Source organism: Rhinatrema bivittatum, chromosome 15 (genome assembly GCF_901001135.1).
Source record: "Rhinatrema bivittatum chromosome 15, aRhiBiv1.1, whole genome shotgun sequence".
NCBI classification, from domain to species: domain Eukaryota; kingdom Metazoa; phylum Chordata; class Amphibia; order Gymnophiona; family Rhinatrematidae; genus Rhinatrema; species Rhinatrema bivittatum.
Genome location: NC_042629.1, coordinates 67,973,683 through 67,982,247, shown reverse-complemented (window position 1 = coordinate 67,982,247; position 8,565 = coordinate 67,973,683). Strand labels below are relative to the sequence as shown.

The window sequence follows — 8,565 nt, the reverse complement described above, 5'->3', positions numbered from 1 at the left end:
TGATCCTGTACCAAACAATTTGATTGATGGAGAACATTCTACAATGCAGAGAATCGCTTTTTTTTTTTTTTTTTTTTAATACAAAAACCTGCACAGGCCTCCTACTACCTGTCTCCTGCTCCTCCCATCCTTACAAAGTTAGGAAGTCAAACTGCGCTCTGCCCGAGGCCCCAGCACGCGACTACCTTACAGAAGTTCCAAGAATGGCTTTTTTCTGCCCACGTACGGACTGACACACCACGCCCTCCCCGGGAGCGTTTGCCAAAAGCTTTCACGGGCAACTGTGACGACAAAGCCGCCACATCCTAGAAGTCGAGCAGAAGTGAACTGCCATCACAGTATCCCGAAAAAAAAAAAAAAAAAAAGATCAACAGCTCGGCATCATAGCTTATTAATAGGCCCAGGACCGTGCAGACTGCGCTCACATGACCGTCCTTATGAGGAACATGGGTCACAGCAGTTCACAATCCCGATAGATACCAATGGGAGCTCCCTCTGGATCCGCAGTAAGCTCGTGGCCCCCCCCGAGGCAGATCTGATTTAGTACGGTGCGACTTGAGCGCTGCTTAAGGAGTGGATAATTCGTCCGAGGATCTCTTAGCCATCAAAACCGGGAGCTCTGAATTCTAAGGAAGTGGGTCTTCTTAATGCGACAGGGCAAGTCAAGAATGGTCCCCCTGAGAAAGGACCCTGGCTAAAATGTTTTCCTGCTGCAAGGTAAGCCATGAAATTTGAGAATAAACTTGGCAAAGAGCATAGCGTTGGCAGGGAAGGGAAGAGAGGAGGCACAGGAGAACCTTACGATTTCCTGGCACCAGTTATAATTTGGTGAAGTAAAATACATATTTTCTTCTGAGATACTGCTGTGAAAATCCACACAATATCATTCTGTTTTCCATTACGGGTCTGGTGATTTTGTACCCACAGCACCCCCGACAAGTGAATAAATATAACGACTAAACTATGAAAGAAGCAGGACACCCTCAAACCTTATTAAAATAGTCGTGGATTCACATTAGGTCGGATTTGAAATTGATGGATTTTGTAAGTCAAGAAATGTATTAAGCCAATCCAAGGAAAATGTGTCACCTTATATGCTTTCTAACTCATCTTTGTTTCTGGGCATGCAAGTAGACTGTCACAGCAACCACGCTACGTCAGCCATGAATTTTCTAGAAATGCGTGTCTAAAAATCTTGACAATCCTATAGAAAAAGAAAAAGAGAAGCCATGTTTTAAAACTTAAAAAATAAATAAATCTGTACACTTCTCTGCAGAACCTCTCCATCTGTTTGTGTTTAAGGAGTCTGGGGAAATTCCCCTATTTATTTCCACATCTCATATTTTAAAGATGCCTGGTTGCAAAGTGTCCCCTTTACTTCAGACTTCAGGTAGTCCTATTTCCCACCCTGATGCTTAGAAAAAAAAAAAAAAAGTGAAATGTTAAGGTATGGTCACACCAAGGGCTGTTTAAACCTTAATCTCAAGAGGCTCCCTCCGTCTTGCTCATTCACTAAAGGTTTCCTCCCATTTTGTGTTTTTTGGCCATGAATTGAAGGGGACACTTGGCAACCTTGTACCTTTAAAATATGCACGCGCACACTGCCCCCCGTGGCTGACAGAGGAAGGTGCATCTCTCTGCAGCACCACGTCTATCGTTGCTCCTTCTACAACCACTAGGTGTCAGGCAGGAGCATCACTTAGTTCAGCCCTTCCTCTGGAGGCAGCTCTCCTGCTTAGCAAGGCAGAGTGCACAGCACTAAGCTACTGTGTCAGACTCTACTTATTACTATTGATTTAAAAGATATGTACACGCATTCTCATATGGGAGAGAAAATAGTTTTGTTTTGTATTTACATAATTATGCCTTTTCTTTCAGCAACTAGCTCTTGAAAAGAGGAACACAAATTTCTACACTGCCTTTCCGACTAACTGAAGTCGTTACAGGACAGCTTAGGAGATACTGGTTTGAAATAAAGCAAACACAAGATCCTGGCTTTAAACCTCCAAAGCAAACAGAAACCAAACTCCTGGCCCACTTGTGGATTTGGCAAAAGGGTGAAAAGTGTTGATACTTATTCTGGAAGGGTTTGGCACTAGAGCTAATCCACCCCTGGGCTTTTTTTTTTTTTATATAGTAAACATCCAGCAATTTATTAACTTTCATAAAAGTTTCTTTAAAAAAATGAAAAAAGGTCAAAGAAAAACCAAAACAGGGCAATCAATCATAAAAATTCCAAATCCTAGGAATAGGTGCCTTGTATTACCTAAGGTTGTCATTTCCCAAGCATTTTCCCCAAAAACAGAATGGGAGAAGAGCAAGACAGAGGGAGCCATGTGTGATTAACAAGAAACGGGCCTTGCCTACCTTAAAACCTCTCTCCACACCTGTTTCTCAATTTCCATTCGTGTTCCCAAGAGTTTTCCCAAGGAGATAAAGCCGGCCTAGGTGAGGAGAGCATTCCCAAAAATCCCTCCCGGTGCCCGAACAGAGGGGCAGAGAAATGCTTTGCCTTACAGAAGGTGCTTCTCTTGTGCTGGTGGGGTTGCTATGCAAGGGTCAGGGCAATCATATACTCAGCAGGGGAGCTAATGCTATGTACTTAAAGCTAACAACAACTACAGCCCTGGTTGCACATTTACAAAACACTGCATTAAGAGACTGCAGTAAAACTCACAATGGCCGGGAGAGAATCTTCAGGGCCTTTTTATTCCCCCGAAGGCCCCTTGAATGGATGGGAGTCAATAGGCAACACCTCCCCCTTCCCCTCTGAACCAGCCTGAATGACTGGCATTGTTCTGGCCTGATAAGCAGCAGCTCACAACTTACCAGCAGCAGCACAGTCTAAATCTCCCAGTGAAAAATATTTCAGAGCCCCCCCAAATCATCCCCCGTTACTTGCTAGGGTGGAAGTTTATGCACGTCAGGTTATTTGATACTGCATCAAATACGTCACATTGGATATACTGCTCCCTCTCAATCCAGGGCCCATACCAAGTGAGGTGGTGAGTTAATGCTACATTACCAAGGAGAAGAAGCACTACTGATGCTGCAGTCCCCAAGAGATACCAATTCCCTCTACATTTGCCAACTTTTGCCTACCCTACTGGTCCACCAGGCCTTATGTCCCAGACTAACACCAAAAGCTCTTTGGGTTTGGAACTCGATTTAAAAAAAAAAAAAACAAACAATTGTGCTCGGTGACTTCAGTTTACATATTGATCAGGATCTGCTTCCTAACTCCGCAGAAGATTTTCTCCAGACCATGGGAGGGGGAACAATTTATAACATTTCTGTACACATTGACTGGGGAATATGCTGGACTTGCTTTCCATTAATCCTGATCTATTAGCACAAGCCACACCTCCTCTCTAGGCCCCGGTGGTGCCTTGGTTCGACCTTATTCCTTGCAATTGTACATTAAAAGCTCTAAAGGCTGTAGATACAGGTACACAGCGAGTTATGGTTCAAAAGGGGTCATTTTGATACTGACCACTTCTAAACTCTGTTGTCACAAAGATTAATAGACTGAGGAAAATAATATAAAACAAGCTGTTGCAACCTGGCAATTTTCTTTGTCTCAAATGAAGATCGCACCTGTTAGAACTGCACACTTGAAGCATCAACACAAGACCCTCCCTTCTCCTCCTTTTTAAAAAACAATGAAACAGGTATTCAGAGGCCTGGAGCAAAAGATCCTAATGTGATAACTGGAACATAAAAGCAGCTTTAGTTAACAGCATATCAGAATTGGTCAATGCAGCCAAAAAGAAATAGTATTCTAACAGAATACACACTGTGGAAATTACTTTGAGACTGCCACACACAATTCTGTCACTTTGTAAGCTACAAAGGAGTGGCGTAGTCAAGTTTGCCACGTACTTCAGCGCCATCGATCACAAACACCTGCAATAGCTTTCAGCATATTACAACTGGCCCTTTAGAGATGCCGCACTGCGCCCAATCCCCTATGGGAAACACATTTGACCCCGTGTCACATGACGCTACCATCAAGATTAACTCTAAAATGAAATCAGTCTTCATGTCCCTTAAATTCCTGTCCTACTGCCATTCTGAAACTGGTCAAGAGATGACGTTTGACAGTCCATCACTGAAATTGCCAGTTATTTTTGGTGAAGGGAGTTTCACTACCTCTCCTTTCAAGGTATCTGTATTCAGATTTCACAGAAAGTAAAAAGTTTAGTCATTATCAACACTAGCGTATCAGTGAAGTCCTTTTTTAAGCTGCAGCTGTCAAACCTCTGGGAGAAACAGGATATCTGTTTTGCGTTACAGTCTCTGGTGTTGAATGGTATAGACTGCTATAATTCCCTAGACCTTGGTCCACCAGCTGATTCTACCCGTGCTCTGCAAATTGTTCAGGAGCTCAGCCACCTGGATACCTACTGTAGCCAAGCTGCAAGGATCAACATAACCCCTGTGCTTTCATCACTCCACCGGTTGCTGGCGAATCCAATACCAAGACATCATCTCTTTCATCATTTAATGATTTTATGTGCATCTAGTCAATGGATCGACACGGCATTTCATCTGTACAAGCAATCTCGAGCGCTCTGCTCAGCAAACAAAACACATTTACTCAAAATACCTCCACAAAGGGCGGCAGATTTGGACAGGACTACAGAAAGGGATTTTTCAATGGCCTGCCCAAGCAACTTAAGGCAAATGCATGCATACAAACTTTCAAAAAAAAAAAAAGCCTTAAACACATAGGCACTGTATGTACGCATGCCTTCAGTCAGTAATGGTCCTGTTCCTCATGAGTCAATGTCTGAATTTAGGTCCATGGCAGAAGAATTTAGACAACAGGAAGCTTTGCCAGGATATTGTCACCTGCATGGTCATGTCTGCCTTTTTGTTCTTTTTAACCCGTTTTAAAGATTACGTTTGTATATTGTGCTATGCCTTGAACATTTTATGTATGAATGGGGAAAGAGAACTTTGAAACTAAATCTAGATCTGCTGTTTTTTTTCTTACCTTGCATTTATTAGATGTCCTGCCAAAAGACGGCCTGGAGTGCCTTACAAAATATTTAAAAAAAACAAACAAAACACAACACACTACTTAAGTCAGCTGGTGGACCAAGGTCAGGTGCATTCAGGTATCCGCTTTGAAGTGCCAGAAAAAGTGGAAGATAAATGAAACCAATACCAAATCATATAAAACTGTCACCTCCGACCAAAGCCTAACATGCTCTGATCTCTACCATCTTCACCTCTCCGCTGCCTAAGCAGCACCAGTGACCTTACCGGCCCCAAAACTAGAGGCACCTCCTTGGAGGGGCAATCTCAACTCACGCCTGCTGCCGCAGTAGCAGCAGTCACCCCCTTCCCTTTCAAGTTGGTGCACCTAGACCCTACCATCCCTATAGGTAAGGTCTGAACCCACTGTATCGTTTCCAGAGCCAGTCCATTTCAGGTTTAATGGGGACATTAAAAAAAAAAAAAAGTTATTTAAGACAATTTTATTAGGCTTCCAGTTAGCTCTATTTTCCCCCGTACACTGTAGACGTGAGGTTTCATTTCCCTGAGAAAAGCGGGACGGGAGCAGTATCTTGTTACAACGGAACTGCATTTTGATTCTATGAAAAATAGAAAAGGTTGAGGGTGAAGCATCTCCTCTGAAAATCTAAGGCCAAGCCCTCCTGAAAGTGCAGCGGATCAGCGCAGGTAAGCCAGGGTTGGCCAGGAGAGGGGGTGGCAGTGATTGGTAAAGCTGCGTGAGTTGGTATGGATGGGCCGTATAGTCTTTGCTTCCAGTGTTACAGCAGTGGTGAAGGGAGAAAGCCACAGAGGAAGTATGGACTTGTGACAGCAGGTGGACACCAGCAGACCTGGTGGACCAAGGAATCTTTTTTTTTTTTTTTGTCTCTTTCCATAAAAGGGATAGGAAACTCCGGTCCTGGAAGGTCATCAACAGTTTTCAGGATATTGACAATATGCCCAGCATTAGTGCATGCAAATCTAACTCATGCATATTCATCGTAGATATCCTGAAAGCCGTCCCTGTTTGTGGCACTCCAGGACCAGAGTTGCCTACCCCGTTCTCTAATATACAGGAGATAAATCTGAATATACTGCATGCAACGTTCAGTGTGGAGATCCTGAGAAAACCCAGCTGGCTGTGGGGTCACCAGGACAGGTTTGGGAAGCTCTGTTCACATATTTTAGGAATTAGAAGCCCAGCACTCACTAATTTAGAGTAAAATGTTGAACCTGCCAGGGGAAAGAAACAGCAATAACAGAGTAACAGAACTCCCCCACCTCATGCCCAGTGGCCTCCGAGACTCCAGGCCAGTGGTGGGGGCAGGAAAACTTGCGTGTGGGAGAGCATTCGAGGGCAGACTACAGAGCTGCAAGAGTTTTGCTGGAGACTTGGTACATCAGGAGGGCGAACGTGGCTGGGCGTTCAACATGCTGGAGATTCCAGCAAAACGCAAGAAAAGAGTGGACAAAACCAAAATATTATCGAAGCACTGGAGGGTTGTGAACAGCGATACATTTCCAAGGAATTTAGCATTTGATCAGGTCCCATATTTCCTCTCCTTAATAAATGTTAAAAAAAAAAAGTGAGCCTGTTTTTCTAGGTTATTTCCATTTGTCGGCAGGGGCGGAGACTGATAGATCAAGCCTGGGACTTCTCTGGAACTGCAATACAATTCTGTGCACTTTGCAAACATCCCTCTCTCACTGGTCACCAAGATTTTGCTGGTGTATCTTGGGAGAATTGGCGGGGTAAGGGACCTTACAAGCAGTTCCCAAAGCTACAACCAAGGAGTGCACAGCAACTCGTGGCTTCAGCATTCCCAGTCGTAAAAGGAGAAGCAAGACCCCTTGTGTGAAGAGGAGAAGCCCGGATCTCCATGAAGATGCTAACCAGCTTTCTTGCTCTGCTCAGGACTTCATTCATTTGTTCTATTTGAAGACCGTGCAAGCTTCCCCCCTGCCCACAATCTTTTTTTTGCTCCAAACTTACACCTGGTCCTTAACAGTCATCTTAAAAACAAATTCTACAAAAAAAAAAAATTATTATAAGAAAAACAAATTCACACACACATCCTATTTTTAAAGGGATGCGCCAGATTCCCAGGGAAGACGCTTTTCAAGGGCTTGTGGAACTTGTCTGTGCTGGAGTTACAAAAGATGAGCACAGGGCTCCATGTCAGAGGCTGAGGCTGATGGCGTTTACTGCGCAGCCTACGGTGGGAGATGGACTGCGTTTCTCCCAGGCCCAGTCTTCTCTTTAGCTGCTCTTAATTTAGCAGCATGCCATCTTGCAAAAGTCCTTTTTATGTTCCAAGAACTTGTGTCCTTTTATAAAGCTTATGCCATCTCCATTCTAATCCTCAAAGCAAACATCCTTTTTTCATTCCCAATTTAAATTCCCCGTCGCTGCGTCCCTCTCATTCATTCACACCAGAAGAGAACAACGTGCTCAGTCCCCACGCATCCAGCATGGATACAAGCGCATCTCACACACAGGTGCATGCTGGAAACAGTCACCACTGCAATACTTGCACTATCACTTCACCCCCCTATCTATCCCAGAGGGGTCTCCCCCCCCCCGGAGTATTGTGCACTCGCACCCGTTCCTTAGTACCAGCTTTCACGCACACCCAATGCATGGCAACGTTCATCTCTTCATTCTCGTACACGTCATGCCAGAACTCCTCAGAAAATATGGTTAAGAAGTAAACAGCCGTTCTCCCCTGGATGAAAACGGAAGCGTGCACTCCAAGTCAGGATCCATATTTTTATTCAAGCTGTTTTACATATTAAACAATATAATCAGTCATAGTGTTTGATAAAATGCAGACCTCCAAACAAAACGGACATTCAGCTAACAGAGAATTTGCACACTTGCCAAGTCAAGAAGCATTACTGCTGTTACTCTCACGTTCTGCACTATGGTTGCAGGAGATGAATTTCATTTCATGTGTTTTCTCCTACCAGATTGAGGTTGGTTTTTGGTTTTTTTTTGGGCCCGCTACTTCCTTTTTCTTTCAGCTCATTCCAAACCAGGGCTGGGGACTTTGCTGCCGTGAGCCTCCAGATACAACTAACAAACTCTCCATCGCTGGCTCTCGCTCCCTAAGCTTCTCACCTTGCTGCACCAGCCTTCCTGCTCCCTGTACTACCGGATTTAAATCCGGCCTAAAAAGAGGACCCCTTTTTATCGGAGGCCGCTTTTAAAACCTTAAGTCTTAGATTTGGGCATTGCTGACATTAACTATTTCTTGGTGCCAGTGTTCCCAGAACCTCGTATGAAAGACAACATAGGGACAAGAGTTTTTATAGAAGGCTCCCTACTCTCTGCTACTTGGTCTTGTGATATAAAGCTATATGCTTCCTTCCTCTAGCCCTGTCCCTTGCTCACCCAAGTTCTGCTTTTCTTATATACATTAAGTGGCACAAAAGGACCAATTCCTGCAACTTTATCCAATTTGAGAAAATGTTTCGGAAAGGACTTAACAGTCCTACCCCGGCAGGCCTCATCCCTTGCAGATGTCCTGAACTGAAGTTGCCCCTCCCTCAACTCATCTC

At 44.2% G+C, this 8,565-nt stretch overlaps 1 long non-coding RNA gene across 1 annotated transcript; it reads left to right on the top strand.

The window, feature by feature from the left end:
- The first annotated feature begins 383 nt into the window (after nt 1–383).
- LOC115077094 lies at nt 384–4,719 on the top strand. The gene is made up of 2 exons (XR_003852951.1): nt 384–717; nt 1,879–4,719. It is a non-coding gene; the product is annotated as an uncharacterized LOC115077094 (long non-coding RNA).
- The last annotated feature ends 3,846 nt before the right edge of the window (nt 4,720–8,565 follow it).